At 41.7% G+C, this 25729-nt stretch overlaps 2 long non-coding RNA genes across 3 annotated transcripts; both read right to left on the reverse strand.

Moving 5' to 3' along the window:
* Positions 1-6157: 6157 nt before the first annotated feature.
* On the reverse strand, positions 6158-7254 carry LOC130684536 (uncharacterized). Its single transcript, XR_008998818.1, has 3 exons — positions 6931-7254; positions 6520-6602; positions 6158-6356 (listed from the first exon to the last, which is right to left on the reverse strand). It is a non-coding gene; the product is annotated as an uncharacterized LOC130684536 (long non-coding RNA).
* Positions 7255-7257: 3 nt separating this feature from the next.
* On the reverse strand, positions 7258-25494 carry LOC118911771 (uncharacterized). 2 transcript variants are annotated; one of them, XR_005024580.2, is made up of 4 exons: positions 25421-25494; positions 24033-24346; positions 23762-23934; positions 7258-7547 (listed from the first exon to the last, which is right to left on the reverse strand). It is a non-coding gene; the product is annotated as an uncharacterized LOC118911771 (long non-coding RNA). The 2 variants fall into 2 exon arrangements; XR_005024581.2 differs by lacking the exon at positions 7258-7547 and adding an exon at positions 21825-23326.
* Positions 25495-25729: the final 235 nt, after the last annotated feature.

Below are 25729 nucleotides of genomic sequence, written 5' to 3' on the forward strand. Positions count from 1 at the left end.
CTTATTCCAGCTGCGCCCCACCCCCACCCCCAACCATATGTTGAGACCAGTTCCTTATGTGAAAACCAGCCCCTGTTAACCCACTTCTATTTAAATTCAATAGCCTAATATTTGGTTGCTGGTGGTTCTGGTTAGATACCCTCATATAAGAATGTAATACCTCTTCTGAAAGAAAAATGGCTAATTTTCACACCACTGATTATCAGAATTTTTCATCAAAAGGGAACCAGTTTGAGCAAAGTATCAGCAGTTTCCTCAATCAGAAGCACAACATCTCAGATGTTGGAAGTTTCCCATAAAAGGTTAAAGGTAAAAAAATTACCTTTCAGGAAAACGAAAATATATAAATTAACCTCAGTGGTGAATCCTTTTCTAACTGGTAACATGTTAATAGCTCTGTCCTTACACGAGCCTTCCTTAACAGACTCTTCTCTGGAGATCAACTTTAGTCCTCCGTTCCCCACCCAGTTGGTATCATCTCATTGCATATAATTTCCAAATGTTTTTCTTTAGCCCCAGCAACCCCTTCCATTTCTGTAAGGCTTTTCAATTACATCCTCAGTTTGGATTCATTGCTGGTATCTCAACCCAAACATGTTCAAAGCCAAATTCATCCCCCTTTTTTTGTATACCATAATTCTACCCAGGCAGCTGGGGGTGGCCAAGACTGTCATTTTATCTTTAACTTCTCCTTTCTCTGTGTCCTTCCTCCCCATAATCCTTTGCATACATTTTTATTACATTCTTTGCTTCTTCCCATGTCTGCTCCCACCTCCCTGGTTCAGGTTCTTGCTTTCAAAAAAAAGCAACTTGAGTGAAGAGAAGCAGGCAACGGGAGGTCAGAGAAGCTCTCACAACAGGGCTAGCATGTGACTCAGAACTTGAAAGAGAGTCTCCATAAGTGGAAAAAGTTCTTCCAAAATAATGGGACAGCATCAATAGAGGCACCGCAGGCATAGAAAAGCCTGGCATCATTAAAGAAAGGCAAGGAAGCCGGTGGAGTTCTCAGGTTGGGTGTGTGTAGATATTCTCAGTGACTAAGCTGGACAGGTATGTTCATTCCTGGGGGACTCTAAATTTCATTCTGTAGGCAGTGGAAAAATACAGATTTATGTGGCAAGAAAATCCATTACAAAACGATGATAGTTAAGGGAATAAATCATGCAAGTATTAATTATGGCAATAGGAATTAATATATGACATATTTTGCTCTTATAGTCAATTGCCTTAGTGACTAGTTGTTTGTAATAATGGAAGGGCAGGAGATGAAGGTGCCAGAGATGACTCTGAGTTTAGTAGCCTGGGTATTTAAAAGCATGATTAACCTTGAAGAGAAACACAAATCAAGCTTTGTGTTTGTGAATGACAGTAGAATTCAGTGTGAGGCATGTAGAGTGTGATGTGTCAGTGGGATATACAGGTGGAGGTGTCCAAAACACGCTATTACCTCTGTGAGGATCATCTCCTGAAAAATCTATTCCTAGCTCCCTGTTGGATATATGGCTTTTATTTATATATTCCATCAACAAAAAGACAACCTGTCTAGCCCTGAGCCCATCATGATTCCCTTACCACAACCCACCTTCACTTTCCCACTACCCCATGTGTTAATGATATTTCCATTTCGCAAACTCCTTGTCAACTATCTATGGGTTGTTTTTAATTCCTTTCCCTTAATTCTCATGTTTACTTAGGCATCAAGTCTTACTGACTTTTTTCCTTTACAGTGTCTCTCACTTCCACATATCTTTTGACTCTTCAAACTCTGGGTCCTTATTTTTGATAGTGTAATGACTAACTTCTAATAGAACCCTTGCCTCCATTCTGTCGCCTAAGTATCCATTCTGTCTACCCAACAAACTTACTCTTCCTAAAACCCTAAATTGATCTTATCACTCCCTTTCTCACAAACTTTCATTGACTTTCTGTCATCAACCCAGGAAAGTTTAAATTCCTTAATATAAAATTCATAATATATCTCCTCTGGCATTCTCCCCAACCAAGCTGACTATTCAGCCCCTAGGAACCTACTTTTCTCTCTCCCAGCCTTGTTTCATTGCCTGCAATTTTACAGGGTGTATGGAGGGTGAAAGGTAAGTTTATAGAAAGACCTTGAAATGTAAAAAGACAGGGGCCTGACAAAGCCTGAGGTAGGCCTCCTTTGGACATACCTGCCTACCCTGCCATTCTGCAGTCACAGACTTTAGCATAGGGAAGGGAAGCAAAAGAAAAGAAGAGGAAATTAGGAAGGAAGGAAAGAAAGAGAGGCATGGGAATTAGCCAGGAATGACATGAATATCAAGGTTCTAAAAAACTGTCTTTATGAATTTAAAAGGGATTATGTGTCTGAGCTTCTCAAGGGCAAAAAAGCAGGTCTTGAGTCTTTGTCTCCCAAGCACCCAGCGTAAAGGCTGGTGCAAAGCTGCTGCTCAGCAAACAGTTCTTAAAGGAATTGTCAGCAGTTGACATTTTCTTCTTCAATTAAAAGATCTCAATTCCTTTCCTGTCTCCTCAGGTTGCATTTTTGCAGTCACAATGCTTTCTTTCTCTTTCCATGTGCCTTTTCCAAGATGTCCAGAACAATATTGGGGGGGGGGGGACAACAAAACACAGAACTCAAAAAAGAATTTTTAAGTTATGACATATAACGGGAAAGTTGATATACCCCAACATAGTCATATTATTTCAGTACATTTCCAGAATCATACTTGGCTTTCTGTCTCACTTCCAGCTTATGAGCAACTTTATCCATTAACTCCTTCCAGCCACAATCATTCCTTTTTGTCACTCCCCTTGCTATGCCGTTGTGTTTTCCTCTTAATAAACGAATTACTCTGCTCTAGTTGCTAATGAAGTTCATTGTTTTTGCCTCCACCTCTTCTCCATCTTGCCAGACCATTTGGAATTCTAATCCTGTCCTGGATGCTAGCCTTCCTAACTGACGATGGGTGTCATCTGCTAACAGCATGTATCATCTGTCAGCTTTAGGAGCTTATTTTCTCTTCTATCCATGTAAATCATTGATGAAATATTAAAGAATCAGTCCCAGAATGGAGTCCTGTGGGACATGATTTCTAATATCCCTGAGTTTGACATGAGTGCCATTGATAACAAGCAACCCTACCACAGAGCCACATTTCCCCAGTGTGTTGACTGAATGGAGAGCAATCAGAATATTTTCTGGGCTCCAATAGCTATGGAAAAGTTTAGGGAGAAACTTAATATGCTCACTGCCACTTTTCTGCTTGGCCCTTTATTCATGTTAATGTATTTAATCCATTCGCAGGTCTATAAGGTAGTGTAGCATGGTGGTTAATACCATGGGCCCTAAGGTTGGACTGCCTGAGGTTGCATTTTTACTCCATCACTTCCTAGTTTCCTGAATGTGGTAAGATATTGAAATTCTCTGTGCTTTAGTTTAATCACCTGAAAAATAAGAAGAAGAGAATTCACCTCAGATGATTGTTTTGAGATTCCATTGCTTGTAGAGAAAGTAAATGGTGTCTGGTACATAGTGAATTTTCTACAAATCTTAGCTGCTATTATTATCCCATTTTAAAGTTGAGAAAACTCAGGTTGGCATGTAATAGAGCCAAAATCTGAGACCCTGGGGTCTGATTCCAGTCCTTAAGCTCTTCTACTCCACTGTTCAGACTTTTAAATTTATATCCCAGATCCTTCCAAAAGAGACTTCAGATGAGAATGGCCATAGCAATCAGAAATGCATATACCAAAAACTTATAACTTGAGAGAAAGTATTTTTTTTGTGTGTGGAGGTAGTCTATATTTGATTAAAATCTTTTTAAAATACAAGTTATTTTATGACAAAAGAAATCAACCTAAATTTAAAATAAAAATCATAGAACTTAAGTTTAGAAACCTATACGGATAATCTAGTTAGTTTAAAATGTAGTTAATAAGAGACACTTTGGAGTTGTTTTTTTTCCTTTTCCTTTTTTTTAATCTAATTACATAAGTGGTAAGTGCTAGTAGAAAATTTAGAAAACCATGAGAAGCTCAGAGGAGGAAAATCATTCATAATTCAAAAACGAATGGTAATCACTATTAATGGTTTCATATAAATACTCTTCAGTGTTGTTTTCCCTAACACAAATTTACTTTACAAAATGGTATCACAATATATATGCTATTTAAATAGCCTACTTTTCTTCACTTGGTAATAGCTTCTAAGCATTTCCCATGTCATTATTTTATTGATTTTTAACATCTGTAAAATCCATTAAAAATATAATAATAATAGCCATAATAATCGAACTAGTCCCCTCTTGGTGGACATTTAGGTTGATTCTATTTTCTTTCCTACTATTATAAATAAAACTGTCATGTAGAGCCTTTTATTATGTTGTTGCATAATTCTCTCATTATGCACAAATCCTTTTTATCCTGAACAGATGGTTAGCCAGCCTCTGTTTGATCACTTCCAGTAACAGGGAGCTCACTTCTTTGCCAGACAGCTCATTCCATTTATGGACAACTCTAATTGTTAGAAAGTTCTTTATTTTTAACTAAAATCTGTTCTTCTTAACTTACACTCATTGATTCTAGTTTTGAGGTCTGGAACTACCCAAAGCAATCTTCCCTTTTTGTCCCTGGCAGCCCGTCAGATACTTGAGGAAGGCCATAATGAAACTCCCTAAGTATTCTCTTCCTACAGATAAATATCCGTGCTTATGAGTCTCATGATAAAAAAAGATGAGGAACTGGAAGCAGTAGGGGGTTCCTCATGAAAGATATAAATTTGGTAACACCGTATTTCCCTTTCTGCTTTGGCCTCCTGGAAGCTCAGAGCCTAATTTGTTGCCCCATCTTTGTAACAGTATAACCTTATCACCTGCATATATGTGCACTATCTTTTCCCTTAACTCATATCATCCTATTTTGCCTATATTTTTCCTTAAAATACTTACCGAAGTATATCTCTGTAAGTTCTGTCTGTACATCTATGGTACAAGATATATTATGATCAAATAAGTTTCTCTATTGCCTTTAGCCATTTTTTGGTATGAAATTAGTTGATCATTTTTTTATTCCTCTCACCATTTTAGCATCCATGCATGTCTTTTACTCCCCAAAGCTGCCAGAACAATGGAATAGTTTTGATTCCCTACCCCTTTTCTCTTGTGGAAAAGCTTAATGGAATTGAAGGATAGAAAACCTAATCTTAATCTTCCTGAATCATTAACAGTGTCTATCAAATTGTCCGTCTCTCCCTTGTCATCCAGCACTATCATTTCTACTCTTGAAAGAAGTGAGAGCTTGTATCTCAACAGCCCTCAGATCAATAATTAACATGCGTTTGGCACTAAAGGGTCGACAAACCTTTCCATACCCACGTGAGGATGGGTGACCCTCCCCGCAGGACCTCTGAGAGGATGGTGGTATTCTCCTCATTTTTCCCTAAGGGAACAAAAGGCTCTGAGAGGTAGGACTTGAACCCAGGTCCTCTAACTCTGAATCTGAGAGCATACCCCTGCCCACAAAGGGCACTGCCTTCAGAAGAGGTCTGAACCGACACAGGCCACAAGGATTCTACTACAGTTGGACGGGAGACAGGTGACTCTGCATGTTCCTCCTTTCATTCGGGAACCCAGCTCTGATTATCCTCTTCCCACAGAGAGAAGCGTGGTGGCTGCCAGTTGCATATGGCTTGATGAAGATAGGAGAGGACATAAAGGCGGCCCCCCTCCTTCCTGTGCTCCCGGATGAGAATCAAGCAGATTGTTTCCCATTTGGATGAAGTGGATGTGAGAAACCTAAGGCAGCAGGCAAACCTCAATTGGGTGAGAATAAAAAATACTCCCCCAGCGCCCTTGCGAGGTTCTGCCTACAGCAGCCAGGATAAGGCACCAGGGCTGTCTGCGGGCCAGAGAGCTAGCATGTTTCTGCCCCAGGAGCTTCCTTCCTGCATATCCCCTCCTGAGGAGAGGCTGCGATTCCCTTCGGCCTCCCTGGAAGACCTCCGCGCTGGCAGGCTGGCCTGGTGTAACAGCTCAGAGTTGAAACCCTCTTAAAAATAGCTCTGTTCCCTTCTGGGTTGAGCAACTCACACTTGAAAAGCTCTTTATTCTTTATAATGAGTAGAGAGCAGGGACTTTTCATTGAAAAAGAAGAGCTATAATGCGAAATAAAGGCAGACTGAGGGTAGTTATTCTTCTGAAGCGGTGGACAGAGAGGGCTTCGGCACTCAGCTTTTACAGGCATCAACGCTTTCCTCCGATTATTCCTGGAATAGAGGCGTGGAGAGGCTTTTGAGTGGTTCTTGCTGTCAAAAGCACCTGTGTGGCAGGCAGGCAGCATTTCAGGTGACAGCAAAGGCTGGAGACCAGCAGAACAGCCTGAAGTTGAAATTTCAATCTAATTAATCGACTGCAGAAGCAAAAGACATGAAAGACAGGCACACCTCTTTGCTATTCTAAGGCTTTTGTCCATATGCCTGAAAAGAGCGGGAAGAGCTGAACATAAAAGGGTGGGGTGGGAGGTCAGGAAGCTGGTGCCCACCTGGGCAGCAAAAGCCACTGGTAGGTGTGTGCTGGGGAATCTTGTTTGTCAGCGAGGCCAGATTCCTCAAGCTACGTCTTTTCCTGAAAGAAAAAGGAGTTCAGATGGAGAAATGAGGGAAAGCCCTTGGTCGATAATGTCAAGCCTTGCTTCAATGTATTTTCTTTAAATAAAATAAAATTCAACTCTCGGGATCCCATTGAGCCAGTGAGAAGTTCAGTCTCAGCTATGCTTTGTCCCTCCCCTTCTTCTCTACACTGCAGTGAGCATCTGGGAGGCATATGTGTTACATGGGAAGGAAGAGAGACGTCTGATTTAGACAGGGTCACTAATGACGCCAGTACCACCCTAGGTACTGGGGTGGCAGGGGCTCCAAATCACAACATCTTAAGAAGTTTATTTCTTACTCACACAAAGTCCAGTCAGGACGTTCCTGGGCAGGAAGCCACCCTGAGCAACGCTCCTGGTGGTAACTCAGGGATCACCACTGTGGGCTTTCCAGTCATCCACCGGGCTTGGCAATCCTTTGCTTCCTACTGCTCAGAGCAGAAGGAAATTGGAGCTGACAATGGAGAGATCATGAGGATGTCTTTATGGGCCAAGTAAAAGTGGTGTACATTACCTCAACTCCCATTCCATCAGCCCAGACTCAGTCACTTGGCCCCACTGAGACACCAGGGGGCTGGCAGAGAAACACAGTTGACCTGTGTGCCTGGGAAGGGGAGGCAAAGTAGATATTGATGAAATTCAGCAATCTCTACCAAAGTATCTAATCTTCAGGCCACATGTTGTTGTTTTTTTCCTGTTATTCTTTCTGTTTACCCACCAGGGTCCATAGAAATCTGGTGCTCTCCACCACAGTGGAATTCGGTGAAGCTGGAGGTCATGCCCTCTGTGGCTTTGCCACCTCTCCTGGTAGGGGTCATCCTGCACCCATCAAATTTGAATCCTTCCCTGGGAAAGTCGTTTGTCTGCTTCTCTCTGATCCTCCTCTAGAACTCCCAGTGTAACCCTTCAACATGCTTAGCCTTTCACAGAAGAGAAAAAGCAAATTTACCTCGAAAGAGCTTCAGCTTCAGCCAACCAATGGCCCAACCACCTTCTTGGAATAAAAGGGGGAGAAAAAGACAGTCAGTGCGCTATGAATCAACATTGCAATGAATCATCATGCCACCAGCGTGCATGGGGCCCCTGGTATTCATGAGGCATTTGACTCAAGACCTTCACAAACTTTCAAATCAAGAATTTCATCTTTTTTAATCATCTCTTTTACTTCCATCAGAAAAAGAGATAGCTTTTCTTTCAGCATCATTTTCATAAAGATAGAAAGTTCTAGTCACTGTGACAGGATAAGGAGTACAGGACACTAGTGGAGATGGAGAGGTTGGTCAGTTGACCAGGCTGTCACTAGCTAGGTGAGTTGGTGCTACTTTCCATCATGAGAGTGGCCAGGGCCAAAGGCCTAGCAAAATAACCAATTGCTACCAACCCTGGATCTCTGAATCTCTCATAGATGGTGAGACATTTGTTGTGACAAGTACTATAGTTTGTTTTAATTTCCCTAAGAGACAAAACTTGGTAGAAGTTCATCTGGTGGTTTTTATGAGCTCAAGTCTCTAAATCGCATAATTCTGAGAATTATATTCCATGGGACTCAAGGAAATTCAAGTCCCATTCCACAGCCACAGAAACCTCAGAGGAATTTGGGTTCATGTGAGTGACTTCAAAAGGGAGATATGGAGAAGTAGTCTGATTTTCAGAAAGGGGAAAAGGCGGGAATCATGGAAACTGCAAATGTGCAAATGTGTAACTTGGAGGCTATTCCATTTTAATACTCATCTGCATTGTACTAATAGACAGATAATTTGTGAGTTTTTTAGAAGAATATGATCCTCACTATAGCATAAATGATTGTGTCATCACCCTCTGACTTTCGCATGTTGAAATCCCAATTCCTCCCTGTAGTACTATTTGAAGATGGGGCCTTGGGGTGGTAATTAGGTCATGAAAGTGCAGCCATCGTGGTGGGATTAATGCCCTTATAAAAGGCAACAGCAGAGAGCTTTCTTTCTGTCTGTCTCCGTACACACACACACACACACACACACACACACACACACACACAGTGTGAGGACATAATGAGAAAGTGACAACAAACAAGGAAGAAGAAGTGAGCTCTCACCAGACCCAACCCTGCTGACACAAGGATCTCGGACATCCCAGCCTCCAAACTGTGTTCAATATTCCCGGTCTAAGGTAATCGGTTATAGCAGTCCACAATAAGACAATAGTCATTTCAAATTATGATGAGTTTGCTCAAAATAAGTCATACCTAATTCATTTCTTTTCCCTTTTTACTTGGACTATTAAACCGTCAGGTTAGGGGAATCTCATAGACCTGCTTTAATCTTGATTATGTTGAAGTCCTCAGTAGTAATATATGTTGATGGATTGGAAGCTGTTAAACAATCAAACATAGCGAGTTATTTAAGATTGAGCTTCGGGAACAGCCAGTTGATAACAAATCGCTCTTACATGTCTAAAGTCTGAGGCAATGTATAAATAAACTGGTGTCAATCCAATACAGAGAAAAACATCAGCTTTGTTTTTGATAGAACTGATGGGAGAACATCGCTGGTTATGCACCTATATATTATGTCCCCTAATAGTTCCTAATATTCAAACCTCACACTGTTGAACTTCCCTGTCCAGTCATGGGCATGGCTGGACCACTGCTGGGCTTTCGCTGGGGGCAGCTCAGGGCTCAGTGGGAGAGGAGAGTGTATTCTCTGAGGGGAAGTGGCTTCAAAGGACTCAGAAAGGACTCAGTCAGGCACTTTTCAGTGCCTTCTCCAAAGTTTGCCAAGCACCAAATACAGCTGGAGGCGGAGGGAGTGGACTACAAGTTATGATCCCGACATTTCGGGAAGGGCAGAAATTCTTATTTTACTGGCCAAGCCAGGAATGCATGCAGAGAGGGAGTGATACTTCCGGGAAACAATGAGGAAATGTAGAGTCCTTCCTCTAAAAATGCTGTTTCAGTCAACATTTTGCTATTTGATTCATATGAATATACAGAAAGAATGTGTATCGTTTTTGAAGTTGATACCAAAATAGGAAGAATAGCTGACATGACAAATAATGGGGCCAAAATTAAAAATTATCTCAGTTGAGCACAACCTAGGCTGGCATCTCCTAGATACAATTAAATAGCAATAAATATCAAGGCATTTATTTAGGTTTAACAAATTTAAAAAGAAAACTCCATACGCAATGCTGCTGATTAGATACAGGTTAGGGACAGATGGCTTTGACATCTATTTATATAAAAATGTTCTAGGGGTTTTAGTTCATCTGAACTGAATATGACAACTTCTATATGCCTGCTAAAAATATTAATGTGGTCTGCAGCTGCATTTCTTGGACAAATGATTGAGTGTATTCCATGGCAGGTTCTGTGCTGGGTCCTATGAGTTGATGGTAATACAGGGTCTGGAGTAATCTGTCCAGTGAAGAGCATGTTCTTTAAAAGCAGCATTCACGGATTTAAATGGAGCGCTGATGGAGGCTTAGTTCTGTTTCTTCTACTAAGTCATGGGCTCAATATTTGAATATTTTATTGCAAAGAATTATTTTACCTGGAAATGACGGAAACACTGATACAACTAAATTACACAGTAAGGAAATTTAGTATCTTTTATACTAAAAAAATATCCAAAGATAGAGCAAACCTGTTATAATTGGAGCCAGGGATCTATTTCTCTGCTCTTCTTCAAACTCTTCTAGCCTCTAGATGGAGGCTTTTTCTTCAGACTGGTTCCTTTTGAGGTTAGAAGATGGCTACCAGCAGTCCTGAGACAAAATGCTTCCTCCTTGGAAAATTCTCTCCTCTAACCATTGAACCAAAGTTTTCACATCCAATCTAATTAGACTAGTTTGTGTCACATGCCCATCCCTGATCTAACAGCAGGCTCTGGAGTGATGCCATGTGCTGAGTGGCTTAAGCCTAAATTCTGAAACAAATCACTTGCAAGGGATTAGAGGTACTATGCTTGCCTTGAGTCGGGAATAGGGACAGCTTCCTCAGACATTCAGGCAACATGGAAGATGGGAGCTCTTATAAATAACATCATGTTTCTGTTTGGAAGAAGAAAAATAGTGGGAATGGATGCTAAATAGGCTGCCAGAGAAGAAAGAAGGTTTTACTAGATGGTGGGCCTGGGGAAAGAGAAGTTGGACAGCTTTCCTTTCTCTTTCAGGAATACCTGTCCTCTCCTAGAGGTGGTGCCTTTCTTTATGTGGTCATAGCTGTAACTCTTACCCTCAAACCCTTGCCCAGTGTGTATTCAATTGCCCAGTGTCCTGCTTCTCTGTGTCTGACTATGTCAGATAAATTCTGCTGGGCCTGGGAGCTGGGAGTAGTAGGAAGGCTAACTGTGTCAAGGTCCAAGGTCCAAGTTCCACTCTCCAATATATATTTACTAGAAGTAAAGCTGACCTTTAGATCTTCATCTGCGGGTTCCTGTGTCTATTTCTAATTAATGTATAACCAATGGGAGGCATGAACAGCACCCCGAAAAACCTCAAGAAGTATGCCCTCAGGAGCAAGCCAGTACCTAGAGGTTCTGAGGATGCTATCACACAGAGGAAACGTGGTGTTCAGTCTTGAGTCACTCAGCTGCCATCAGATCTCTTGATACATCAGATATTCAGAAAGTTCAAAGGTTGCACATTTTCACAGGCACAGCTGTGGAGAAGGCTGCTCTGCTGGTAATGAGAATTCTGTCATTGGAAGTATTCACACACAGGCTGGGTGAAAGTCTTTCAAGTATGCTTTAAATAAAGGTCTGTACATTTGGGAAGTTGAACACAGTTATTTCTATAGTACACTCCAACTTCTCATTCTAGGGAGCTCTGTTTCATAGACATTTTAGACCTGTGGTTTTCCAAGTGGGACCCCCGATGCAGCATCGGTGTCACCTGAGAAGCTGCTAGAAATGCAAATTGTCAGGTCCCACCCTAGACCTCCTGTGGTGTATTGAATTATGTTTCCCCCTAAAATGATGTGGTACAGTATATCAGAATGTGAAACAGAGTCATTATGGATATAATTAGCTAAGTTAGCATGAGTACACGGGACTATGGTGGACCTTAATGCAACAGGACCTGTGTCCTTGTAAGAAGAGACAGACGCAGAGAAACAGGCACATGAGAGGAGAATACCATAAGATGATAGAGTCAGAGAGTGAGGTTTGCAGCTTCAGCAAGTATCTCCAAAGATTGCCAGCAAACCACCAGAAGCTAGGAAGAGGCACAGAAAGATTCTCCCCTACTTAAGGAAGTTTTCAGAGAAAGTATGGCCCAGACAACACTTTGATTTTAGACTTTAGGATCCAGAAATGAGAGAATAAATTTCTCTTGATTTAAATGAAATTTGTGGTTACTTGTTAGGCAGGCCTCAGAAATGAATACACCACTGAATCAGAAACTCTCATAGTGATGCCCAGCAATCTGTGTTTAATAAGCCCATCATATGATTCTGAGGCACGCTAAAAATTGAGAACCACTGATTTCTCTTCTGGATCTAGACCGATGCCTGTCACTCTGACATGTGTGTAAATGAATTAAAGATTTTGTTAAAATGCAGATTTTGATGCAGTGGATTTGGGCTAGGGCCTGAGATCTGCATTTCCAACAAGCTCCCTTGTGATGCCATGCTGCTGGCCCAAGGAGCGGACTTTGAATGACAAGGGTCTAGATTATTAGTATTGGCCAATAGCACTTTCTATGATGACAGAAATAATCTGTATCTGTGCTGCACCTAAAAAAGTCTCTGGCCACATGTAGGTGCTGGATGCTTGAAATGTGACATTCTGAGAACTGAATATTTAAATGTTATTTAATTAATTTGAATTTATATAACCATATGTATCAAACAGTACAAGTTATCCTCTTATTCCTAGACTTCAATGCCCTGTTTTGCAAAGCCTGCAGGACTCTCAACTTTGTTCATCTGAATTATCCACAATTTAACAGTCAGGACTGGTGGTGATGTGCCCTATGCAAGACTACGTGTGCTCGATAGTATCTTAGGAACCACAGGGGAGCACAGAATAAATAGATTAGGGGATCTTCGCCCTTAAAGAACTTCCGGCTTATAACTGACTCTGCTTATAACAGAAAGTCATACCAGTTTCTGCCAAGCCTGAAAGTGTTAGTTCAGTGTTAAAGTGGGGGGAAGGGGGGAATTAAGCAATAATTAGAAGAGAGATGCTTGGCAGAGAGTTTTTTATCTCAAGGCTACCAGATTTTGTTCATGGAATTTGAGAACATGAGCGATTTGCATATGTTGCATAAATTTGCATCTTGTATTCAAGAGACCTGACTCCAAGTCTATGAAGTACAATTTAATTAATTAGTGGAACCTACTAGTGTTGTATTCAGAACAGAATTTAGGGCATAACACACATGAACTAGCTAGCTGTTGACAGTAATTCAGAAGATTCCAGATCAGGACAGGAGACACAAAAACAGGAGCAGAAGAAATTCACAGTTGATGGGGAAGGAGAGGTACCAGGAGCTTTGTTATCCCAAACCCCTGCCTTCTGTGCACCTTGAGCCTTTGTGTATGACATGGTTCAACTTCCGCGAACCTCACTAGGTTAAATGAATGGAATTACGCCTTTTGTGCCAGCTCGGTGTCTGTCTCCTTGTCTTTGGCATACCCACCCCCTTGTCTTGCTTGCTTGCCTACAACTGAATTCCGCATGGAGAGTTTTAAAGCAGCAGATAGCTTTAAAGAGAAAAGGCAGAGCAAAAGAGAGGATGCTAGGACCTGGGGATAGAAAGTTAAATGCATGGGATCCTTGCCATGTAGAAGGCCAATGCAGCAGCAGGGGAAATGGATATAGGAACCACCATACTGTGTGCAATGGGACATGATAAAGGTGTCGCCTAGGAAGAGAAGGGCCCAGACGAGACAGAGAAAAACTCCTCTCAAATGGAGGGTGGGAAGGAAGTGTCCACACAGGAGCAGCTTAAAGAGAGACGTGTGAGCAGGACAGTGGGGCCAGTCAATGAGAACATCATGTGCAGAAATGGCGTGGTGTGTTTAGCAAACTGTATCACTGAATGTGAGGGGAAGAAGGGTCAGGGAGAGGTACAAAATCAGGACCAGCCTGTAAATGCACTATGAACTTGCTTTCAAGAACAAGGAGAATGTAACTAAAATAGAGCGCGTTAGTCCACCTCACCTGTGAATGAAAACGTGCCGGAAATCCAAACAGAAAGGCTAAGAGATCTTGCCCCTAGAACAAGGTCATCACCGCCGAGAATCTCCTGACCAGTATCTGCTCTAAATCTGCCCTTACATTTCCTACTTTCTCTGCCCCTTTCTAGGAGAACTTGAGTTCTTTTATGACACAAGTTCACTAGAAACCAGCACCTATACAGCGTATAAGCCCTGTTTGCTGCCTGTCATCAAATATACCATCTTGCCTGCTGGGTGGCTTGTAGAGGTCGGTTAGACAGAGCTGACGGGTCATCTGGAAAAGATCATACTAACGACCTGAAAGTTTCCCCTCAGATTATCCCACCTCTTCACTGAGTTGGTATTTACTGCTCTCTTTTGGAACCTCAGAGTCCAGTGAGGTTCCTGCCTGCTGCGCCAGAGATACTGAGATTCATCTGGTGTCCCCAGTGGCCAAATCTGAGCAGCACAGAGGCATCACAGTTGTGCCAGCAGGACGCAGAGAGAGACTAAGGCCAGGGCTTCGCCTGCCTTGCCCATGTAGCCCCACTGTATGAGAGGACTGGCTTCCACATCTCATTGATTCACTAAGTATTTCAGAAAAGCACAACATATAGGGTATAAAATAACTAACAGTCATCTACCTGCTCCTTAGTTTAAGAAATAAATTGCAAGATCCGTTGAAGCCTTGGGGTATCCCTCTCTAGTCACATTCCTTTCCTTCCTCTCAAGAAGTAATCACTATCCTGAATGCGGTGTTTATCACACCAAATAGTTGTCTGTATATGGATACTACGGTAACCATATTTAAAAAAATATCTTAATCTTTATAAAAACATTATCCAGTTTTTATTGGTATTCCTGATAAAGTTTAACAACTGGCTTTCCAAGGAGGAAAAAAAAAGACCTGATTAACATCTACGAATTTCCATGGTGTAAGTATTCCTACCATGCCCAATTTCAAGCTGCCACTTTAGGTAATAGTGAGCAAGAAGTTGGAAAGAGATGAGACCAACAGGTGGCAGTCAGCTCCAGCACCCCACTGATTTGTTATTCTGCTCTAAAGGTCCTTTGGTAACTTGATTTTACTAGACATTATTATATTTGGGATTTATTCACGTTGACACATGTATTTCTAGGATTTTTCACTTCTACTGCCATATAGGATTGATTGTATGAATGCACTAAAATTGACTTTTCCTTTTAATGGATGTTTAGATTGCTCCCAATGTTTTGACTCTTAAAGATAAATGCTGTAAAAACCATTTTTGAGCATACTTTGTGGTGCACTGGTGCAAAAGACTCCAAATCTTGGAGTGGAATTGCTGGGTCCTAGATACACATTTCAGCATGACTAGATTTGCCTGATTTTCCTCCAAAGTAACTACAATGATTTACCCTTCCATTAGCAGTGTATGAGATTCTCATTAGCCTCATTTCCTCCTACGCTAAGTTTTGACAGATTTCTAGACTGATGGTGTCCCCCTGAAATTCCTATGTGAAGCCCCAGCCCCACATGTGACTGTATTTGGAATAAAGCCTTTAAGAAGGAAATTAAGGCTAAATGAGGTCAGAAGAGTAAGGGCCTAATCTGATGAAGCTGGTGTTCTTATAAGAAGAGGAAGAGACAGTGAGCTCTCTGTCTCCACCCCTGGACAGGCGAGAGGCTTTTGAAGACACAGTAAGAAGGTGGCCATCTACAAGCCAGAGAGCTCTCACCAGAAACCAGATTGACTGTCACCTTGATTACGGCCTTCTAGCTGACATAACTGTGAGAAAACAAATGACTATGGTTTAAGCCACCCAGTCTGTAATGTTTTGTTATGACAGTCCATGCACACTAATACAACAGACTTTAATTTTTGCCTTTAAACAAATGCAGTTTTTCTTTATTTTATTTTTTTAGAAACTCTTTGTTTCCTCCTAATCAAACCTCAACTCTTACCTAGTTTGAAGAAACTCCCAAACGGGTGTCTCCCTTAATAATCCACCTATTTATGTATTGCCCATTCTCCATCTGCTTCACCCAGGCTGATTTTCTCAGATTCCCCAGGCAGATCATGCTCACTCTCATTTCTGGGCCTTGCTAAGAATACCCTGCCTTCTTCCTCCAACATGTCCAAGTCCAACCCATTTTTTAATACACAATTGAAATCCCACTATCTAAGAGCTAAAACTCCTGGTTCACATGGAAGAAAATCCAAACCAAACATCTGTAGGCACAGAATGGAAATCTGGTTTCAGGAGGAACAAAATAGCTTGTCTCAGGGATGCTAAGGACCTAGACACTGGATAGCGAGTGCTGTTAGATCCCTCTTCTCATGTCCAGTTCCTACCTCACTCTGCCTTGGATTTATTCTCTCTTTTTACAGATATGCTTCTGCTAGACTGAAAGGGCTGACACAGAGCCACAGAAAGCTCCAAACATAAATCATCCCTTCTTGGACATTAACCTAAAAGAAAGAGCTGTTCTCTCTCATACTCCATTTATGATATCTTGGGGGATATTTTTCATTGGCCTGATTTGGATCAAGTGCCATTCTCTGGTTCAATCATTCTGGTTGAATAGATAAGGTCCTGTGATAGACAAGCCTGGGGAACATGCTTACAGAGAGATGTTCCAGAGGAGTTTTGCATTGTGTTATAATCATATGGTACTGTGACTGGCAAACCTGATCAAACCACATGAGGGTGGGAGACCAAATCTTCTAAAGAAGGAATGTCGATAAACACAACTAAGAGAATCTACCCCCTGCCTAGTCCATGAAGACACACCTAGTTCTCTAGCTCCCACAGCTTCTCTTCATGTCTGACCAGTACTGTATCTAGAGCATCACTTAATTATCAAATATCTTGTGTTTCATGCTAAATTGTATTCTTAAATTTAGGGATCATGTCTTCACTTTCTGTGTATCCTTCCTCTAACAGAGAACTAAGCATGGATGAGGCATCTGATAAATAAATATGTATCGATTCTTAGAACCAGTGGCCTGCTATCTCAGCTGGGAGCAGATCATTTAAATCCATTCCTATTGACTTCAATGGTAGTTTTAACTCAGATTAGAATTTTGAAGTTACAGTGAGATTCTGCAGATAAGAATACCACCAAAAATGTGTATAGTGCATTGCAGTTTAGGGAACATGCTCATGTTCTTTGGTCCTTACAACTGGAAAGAAGGCAGGAGCTACCCTCATTTGATAGATGAAGAAACAAAGGTTCAGTGTGGCTGTGAAGTGGCAGAAACAGAGGAGGCACATTCTGACTGGGCTTTGGGAGCAAACCTTGCTATCACAGCCCCTGGAGAGAGCTGAGTGTTGTGGGATGTGTGATAAGAGACTCTTCTGGAAGCAGCAGTCCAGGGGGCTGCCCTCAAGAAGCTCTGATCAATTCTCCATCAGGTGAAGGGTCCATGAATGGACTGATCTGTGGAAGCTCTGCCTACATTTGGGCACTGGCTGCCTAGAACATGTGTTCGAAGCCTGGAACCAAAGCATCCTTGAGGCCCTGGACGTTACTGAGGAGAGATTCAGCCCACATTTAAATGCCAGATGATAGAAGCAAGTGGCCAAGTAGTGCAGGCATTTTTGCCAAGTTGGAATGAGAGCAAGTGTGACTAAGCCAATGGGACTAGAGGTGGCAAACAATTCATGTCTGGTTGGAACCAAGCACTGTGTTGGCGATAACACTTCCAGAATAAGCAAGGGTGACCATAAACCCGTGTTCCAAGGAGCCCTGTAAAGGAATGAGCTGCACACATTTCTGTTACTTAACAGAAATTCATCAATGTGACCCATCTTTTAACCTCAGCAAGAACAGAAAAGTCGGTGATATCATTGCCGAGCCTTCTCTGCCTGCTGCTAGACCAGCAGAAGCTTGTAAAGGCAAAACTTCTGGGCCCAGACATCTTGTTTCTGTTGCTTTTGCCAGAGAGTTGCTCCAGAGGAGGTTTGCATTGTGTTATAATCACATGGTTTGCAAAATGATAGTTAAGAGTCTGTTAGCATTTCCACCCCAAACCTCATATTTTCAGCTGCTCACAGTGACTCAAATATAAGAATTCTCTTTAGGCTGAAATTTGGCACACAGGGTCTCAGGCCCAGCTGGGGAGCAATTTCAACCTTTTTTTGGGACTGGATTTCAATAACATCCATTTGGCTGTTTTTGAATAACAGCAGAAGCACAACAGAAGAGAAGTTAGCATTTTTATAGCAAAATGTTGCCATTATGTGACTCAAAAACTAGTACTGGGGTTAGGGGGGAACCCTATCCCAGCAACTCTCAATAAAACCCTGGCAGGTGATTAGCCTTTGAGTGGACTAAACATGTATACTATTTTCTTAAATCTATGTCAGAAAACCCAACTGCTAGTCTGTTGTTCAGAACAGAGGAAAGATTTTGTTTAATAAGGTATTGTAGTTTTGAAAAGCAGAGTTGACTCAGGAACAATGACACATACCAGTGGATATTGAATTTCTACGACACCCACTCCTCGGCGCAATTGGAGCAGTGGCAGATTTTAGGATGCAATTGAGTTCCCAGATACAAAGGGAAGAAATTGCAAGGGGGGCAGGGGACAGGGAGAGGAAGGCAGCACCATGAATGCAAAGATATGAGAAACATTGCTGGTGATCTGAGATCAGGGACTCACGATCTCGTCTTTCCTTCTGGAAGAAAGAAAAGACAAGAACTCAGATGTTCTTCTCCATGTCTCTCCTCACTAATGACAACCCATCAACCTACAAATGACAGATTTCAAAAAAGCAAAATGATACCGAACTTAATTTTTTAGATGAAATATTTTAGAAAAAAAATAAAAGAAGTCATGGAGAATAATATAACATGTACCCATGTATCCATGTACCCACCATTTGGTATATGAACTTATATGCTGCAAATACAATTGAAGCCTCCCTGCAAATTTATCAGCTTATTTGATGATTTCCTTGTCTCCTACTATGAAGGCTTTTTTTATTGTTCTTTTTTCATAGAATGTTATCTCTCCAGTTTATATTTCATAGAAGTAATTATCTGTGATTTCTTCTCCTCTTCCTTCTACATTATTAAAGTTTATGTAAATTCTGTTTAAGTTTATGCCCTCCTGCCCCTGAAGTTCCTGGGATCCACCGTTGAACAGTAGTCATGTACATCAAGGTTGGGAACTTGAGATTCAAAAACACCTTTCTAGGTTAAATTCAAATGAAGACAATCGTCTTCAATCTCTGCCAAACTGATGCCCTAACATACCTGAAAACTTTCTGGCTTTTCCATTATAGGGACAGATGCTCAGAGCCTCTAAATGCCAGACTTTGTCTGCTTTCTGCCATATCAGACTGCCTTTTCTGCAGGTTAAGAAACCCACCTGTTGAAGTGGCCACCAGCCCCACCCCTTCTGCTCCCACGAATGCCTTTGCAAACAGAAACCTTGATTTACAGGCACCTTGATTCCGTGTGAACCACCTCAGGTTCTTTTGTGATCTTCTATCCATTGGAGAGAGCTCCCAACCAGACTGTAAATAAAGTGGTCAAGTCTGAGAACTGGAGACACATTTGACCCAAGAAGTCCCAGTGCAGCAGGCTATAGCAGTCATAGTAGTCGCCCCTCTAAAAGGCCTGCCCCTTCCATTCCTGGCCCACAGACTGCTTTTGTACAGGTGGCAGGTGGCCATGTGCTTCAGAGAGGCTGGGCCCCTGGGCAAGAAGCAGCATTGCACACGGGGGAAGAACCTGAGCTCATGATTTCTTTCATTTAGTAGTTGTGTGACCTTAGCTAAATTACTAAAATTCTCTGTGTTTCAATGTGATTCCCATTATCAGAGATTGTTATAGCTGACATGTAGGGTTTGGCAGAGTTTAAAAAAACAAAACAAACCTGCGAACGGGTTCTGTGGCTGAGTCACTGGACTAACCTGAAGGCAGGGGTTTTTGTTTGCTTTATTCACTCAAACATTTCCAGCACCCAAAAACAGGGCCTGGCACATAGTAGATGCTCAATGAGTATTGGTTGAATTGAACTGACTTGAACCTCAGACTCACCAAATTTCAGAAAGGACTTTTTGTTATATGAAATAAAAAATACTTGCAGCCCAAAGCATCATGGTACACAGACATCGTTAGTCTGAAAACACCGCCCTTTTCTGGGCTCTGTCCTCTCACCCCTCATAAACATGGTTATGATGGGATCTAAGTTGATACAGCATGACTCCATAGCCACACCTAATTAATTCAGGTGTGGGTACCTAACCCCAACTGGGCCAATCATAGTCCTTCCTCAGGAATCTGGAATGACACTGAGATTCAAGCTCAGTCTTGCTGCTTCTTGAACTGGGAGAAATGCAACCTTCTGGCCTGTTGGCAGTCGTATTTCCCGTGTACATGAGTCCCACAAAAAGGTTAGCTGTCAGCAGAAGGCCAGAATGAAGGATTGATGGAGAAACAAAGTCAGAAGGTACACAGAAAATGCTCTTAGTTTTTAAGTGGGGTTCCAGTTGTTTTTGAGACCCACCTACCTTCCAGTTATCAGGACCTGAAAAACACATGAATTTTCTTTAAACAAAGTCTCCTTTTTCCTCAGATTATTTTGAGGTGGGCTCATGCTGATTGCAGAGAAATGATCCTAGGAGCTCTTTTTTTGTTTAAATATGGCTATGAATTCTGAGCAAATTACACTTTACTTCCTATAACTTATATGTGCCCATGAAAAGTAAACATTTTATACAAACTGGAAACACTGGGGACAACTATAGCCTAAACCATAATTGTAAACCTTTGGAAACTTACACCAAGAACAAACTATATAAGGCCAGGTATCTCAAGTCTACCTTTTAGCCATCTTTCACAACCCTTCCAATACAACCCTCTTTCTTTGTCTATACAAACAGGTGACCGTTATGAGATTCTTCAGGTTTGCAATGCTGTGCTCCACCACCATGCCCTGGTTTTTCAATGTGGCACACTCCATAACTGGAAATTCTTTCTGTTCTTGCTGTTTAGTACTTAACTCTACAGCTCTCTCTTTTTTATGTTACTTCAAATAACTCCATGGTTTTGCTTTTACTTTTCTTTGAGGCTTCAAATATGCAATTCCAAGTACTAACTCTCTCTATTAACCTGAATCTATTGCTGGGTTCCATGTCAATGTTTTGTTAGGCCACATGGCCATCTGTCTAAGGCCATGACTCTGCCATTTATGCAGCTACCTGCAAATATGTATGTTCTGAGGTACGCTTTTATTATTGTCTGCTTTTCATTGCATGTGGTCAAAGGCCTAGTGACTGTCTGTAGGGCTCTTAGCCTGTAAAACTGTGTGGCTTGGAACACAGAAAACATTATTCTCAGCAAATCGGATTCATGGAATATGACAAATGGAAATGATGAGAGAAATCTGAGCCCAGGGATAGAGACAGGATTCCATATTGAACTAGCCAAGAATGATGATTTTAACTGTTACTACACTTAACTACCTTTTTTAATGCTTTGAGCTGGGACCTACTCTTAGAATGATTATTCCCTTGTATAAATAATAAGTATTTGTTACTCAGTTGAGTTAGCTATTTAAGTAGTAAGAGTTTTCAGATTGGCTCTTTAAAATTGTTTACCATATGTTGTTATTCTTTAACAGGTCCTCTCCTATCCTCTCTCTCTCTCTCCATTCTCAAATACACACACATGCAGGTATTGATTTGAAAATCAGGACTTAAGGCTGGATTTGTACTTGGCCAACATCTTCAAGGTCACTGATGTTGCTTCTTGCCTCGGTTGTGTGGGAGCCAGGGACAGTGAGTCATCAGGGTGAATAATGCCTCTGTAATACTAGCAGATTGTGTTTGTCTCCACTTGAAAGCTCTTCGTTTTAACAGAATAGTATTTCTCCATCCCGCCCACCCAAACAGCAGTCTGGATGGCTGAGAGGCAACAGTTGGATGAACACTAGCATCATTTCCATAGGATGGACTGTGCCCCTTCCACACACACCCCACCCCACCCCCCAAAAAACCCCAGACTAGCAGCTCCCCATGGAAGTTCTCAGGCCAAATTCTAGGCAGGTTTTGCTGACTAGAGATCACATTTCATCACCCCTTTTCTTCTTCTTTCTATCCCTTACTTTTTTCCTTCTTTTTTTTTTCTTTCCCCTTCCTTCCTTCCTTCTTCTCTTCCTCCTTTCCTTTATTTCTTCTTTTCTTTCCACTCACCTAGGATTACAATTATGCCTTTCTTTATTGTTCTTGCAGCACTACTTGTCCCTTTAGCCCTTTACTTTCTTTTCCATCCCAAAAAGAGTTTGTGACTTTGAGTTTGTAAAAATGATAATAATAATAATAATAATAATAATAATAATGATAATGATAAACAGGAAGGAAGAAAGGGAAGGAAAGAGGAAAGAAAGTTTTCTATCCTAGAATCTACTCCCATATCCACTGCTTCCTCATGACTCCTCTTGAAGGACCCTTTATTTTAAAAGTTATCTGTATTCAGTGGAAATACAGTGCAGAGTGGCCGTGATAGAAAGAATAATGGCAGAATGGGCATTACTGAGCCCCTAACCACACTGCCTGGTGTTTATACACATTAAATCCTCATTTCATTAAATCCTCACAACTGAAGTAAGCCTTAGTATCTTTTTTTACACACGAGTACATTGAGCTTCAGAGACATTGAATAACTTGCCCAAGATCACAGCCAGTAAGCAGAAAGGCAGAAAATATCTAGCTCTAGACGGTGCCAAGATCTATGCTTTTGCTCAGCTGCTTGGGTGAGTGGGGAGATACTAACCAGTCTAGAATTCCGAGTTGTTTTACACCCTTCCCTTCTGGACACCAGTTTATGGAACAACTTGAAATGGTATGATTTTCTTTGATCATTCTTATGTCACTTCAGCCTAGTGCACCTCCTACACTATTGAATAACTTATCTGAGACATTTTGCCAGTCCTTACTCATGTCCTACATATGCCAATCAAAGTTCCATAGACTTAAGATAATGATATAATTAACCATCCAAACTGGGACACTTTGGATAATGAAAAGAGTGCTGGTAATACCTATGCCAGGCAGCCCAGGACTGTCTCAGGCAACCTGGGACACATGGCCATTCTCTCAGGACAAAGTATAACCAAGCTAATGTCTCCTATGGACAAAGAGGACGGTTAGTTCAGCCTTAACTAAACCATATGAAAAACAATAAAAGAGAGGATGTGGAGAGGAGAAGCTAGAATGACCAGACCCAAACCTCTGTTTCATAAGCTGCTGCTGCAGTTCTGGGCCCGTGTGTGTCGGGAGAGGGAAGGTAAGCTCGAAATGACTCAAAATGAGAATGATCACTGTCCCCACTCCTTAAGGAAGTGGGTCTCAAACCTCAGTGTGTTTAAGGATCCCCATCATTTTAATTTAAAACAAGGATCTCCAAACTTCATACCTTAGAGACATTGAAAATATAGTCTGAGGTGAGCCCAGGAAATTGCATCTTAACACCCTCCCATAGAGATTCTGATCTAGGTAATTTATGAACTACCCTTGGAAGGCGAGCAGTGTTCTGTGACAGAAAGTCTTTGCATACACGCGCTACAAAGACAGACACAATTTCAGAGGACATCCCTGTAGGACTTAATTACACAACTGTTTACAACATGAAGATGTATTCACAGATATTGCCTATATGACCTGAGTCACATTAGAATCAAATAATTAAAGCCTTGTTAACCTTATAATTACTTTCAATGTAGACTTTCAGAGGTTCTTCACCATTTGTGTGTGTGTGTGTGTGTGTGTGTGTGTATACCCACACATATGCTTAGTATCTTCATACTGAATTCAAAGAAAAGAGAAAACAATATTTTCTATGCTTTCTGCTTAACACAGTAATAACAGCTGCCATGCATTGAGCAGTGATCTTATGCCAGGTCTTGATATTACCTTGAATACAAATACTCAAAAGTAAGTCATGTTAGCTGTTTTAGAGATGATGGCTGCCAGGTTCAGAGAGGTTAGGAGACTTACCTGAGGTCTCACAGCTTGTAACTGGCAGACTTGCCATCTGAAACCAGATCAGTGGCCTCCTTGCCCTTGAAGTATTCAGTGAATCCATAAGCACCCTATGAGTACTGACAAACACATGCTGGTAGGCCACATCATGCACTGAAGCTACGATGACTTTTCTAGAAGAGTAATACCTAGACAGAGAGAAGACATGCATGGTGACTTTGATATAAAGAGGCAGGAAAAAGCTGATTATCCATGAACATTTGAGAAACTTGGGGGTACCGCTCACCGTTTTCCAGGCTGGCCTTTGCATTTCTCTTTTGTTGGCTCTGCTGCCACTGTACTCTTTATTCATATTTTCAAGGAACCCCAAGAAAAGCGACTGTGCTCTAATTGTGTCCCCTCCCCGGGCTCCGTGCGAGCACCGCGGGCTGGCTCCATACGCGGCGCGTGGTGTGGAAGGACTGGTGGCAGCTGCAGGTTGGTGTGTGACACATTGAGTAGTCATATTTCTCTTCTCGGTGGCCCTCCAAAGCCCTTTCCAACATAACTTTTCCCCATCTGTTCTCGTTTGCACTGCATAATAGGGGACAGGTTTTGGAACTTGGGATTCAAAAAAAACATTAAGAGAAAATAAAAATGAGATGGAATTTGAGTCGAAAGAAACTCACTAGCTTCTCCCCCTCCCCCTCAGTTACTGGGATCATTACCAGGGTATTAAATCGATCAAGTTTTTACTCTAGACTAGTTGATTCTCTTCATGTGGTAGTGAGGAAATATGAGAACACTTAAAAATCTCTCGAAACTGTCTGCAGAGCAGTAAGATAAGACAGCATGGCCAAGCCATTAGCAGATACTGTGCGGCCAGTACCTGACTTTTAAGCTTTCTCCACGTTGGCTTAGAATCTCTAAATTACGCTAATTGCCTCATGCCTCAGGTTTCTTTTCTATAAAACGAATGTGTGATGTGAATTTGAGAATACTGAGAGACAGGGTTTTCCCAAGTGCCATAGGCCCACCTCTGTGCGAGCAATGACTGGTTTTGGAAGTGACACCAGTGTCTTTAAATTTTATAAGTAATGAATTTCTTCTAACTTACATCAGAAGAAAACTGCAAATGGCACAATGTACCTGTGATGTCATAGATACTTTTGCACAGGGTGAGAGGCTAAGCCAGGCATTTAAGATTAAAAAGTGAACAAACTTAAAGAAGAATATTCAGGAAATAATAATAAAAGTGAATACGGCAAAGCAAAAACAGAAGTACAAGAATGATGGCTTAGAAAGAAACTGCAGCAGAGCAGCCGTTCCTTTATTCTTTCTTTATGGTCTTTTTTTTAAGCTTTATTGTGTGGGCCTCTGATTCCCAGCGTCGCATGGCCCAGAGTCCGTGGGTCACAGCACACTCCCATCATGAGGCTGGTAGGGGTTTATAATCCTTTCGTGATCACAGCCCTCTTTGAGATTCTAATGAAAGTTAGATTTCCCCCAGAAAAATGTATATTCCCATAAACAAACTTCTGCCTATAATTTCTGGGTTTTCAGGACCACTTGGAGTCCATCTGTGAACTCCTGGAGATTCCAGGCGCATAAATTCAAGGTTGTATCCATTTGTTGGCAACCTCATTCTCTGCTTTCTTAAGTTCATAGGTCAGCAATTGAGCCTCTAAGCCATACCTTCTGCACTTCTGCAAGGAACACCATCTTCCTTCACTGCCTGCCCAGGGCAAAACCACCCAGCCGGCTGCCTGCAGCCATGGAGGAAATACAGAAAATACCACTCTCTTTCCTCTCCCTTTTTTTAAAAAAGAAAATCAGAAAGACTAGAAACAGGTCGCAGTTGGGACCTGCTGTTTGCCTGGCTCATTTCCTCTCCCCTTGATAGCGGCTCCCTCCCACTCTGACAATGTGGTGCCTGTGAGAGCTGACCTTCTCTCGTGACCATCCCTGACAGGCCCAAAGAGGGCACATGCCTCATGTCAGACC

The sequence above is a fragment of the Manis pentadactyla genome, chromosome 8 (genome assembly GCF_030020395.1).
Source record: "Manis pentadactyla isolate mManPen7 chromosome 8, mManPen7.hap1, whole genome shotgun sequence".
Lineage (NCBI taxonomy): Eukaryota > Metazoa > Chordata > Mammalia > Pholidota > Manidae > Manis > Manis pentadactyla.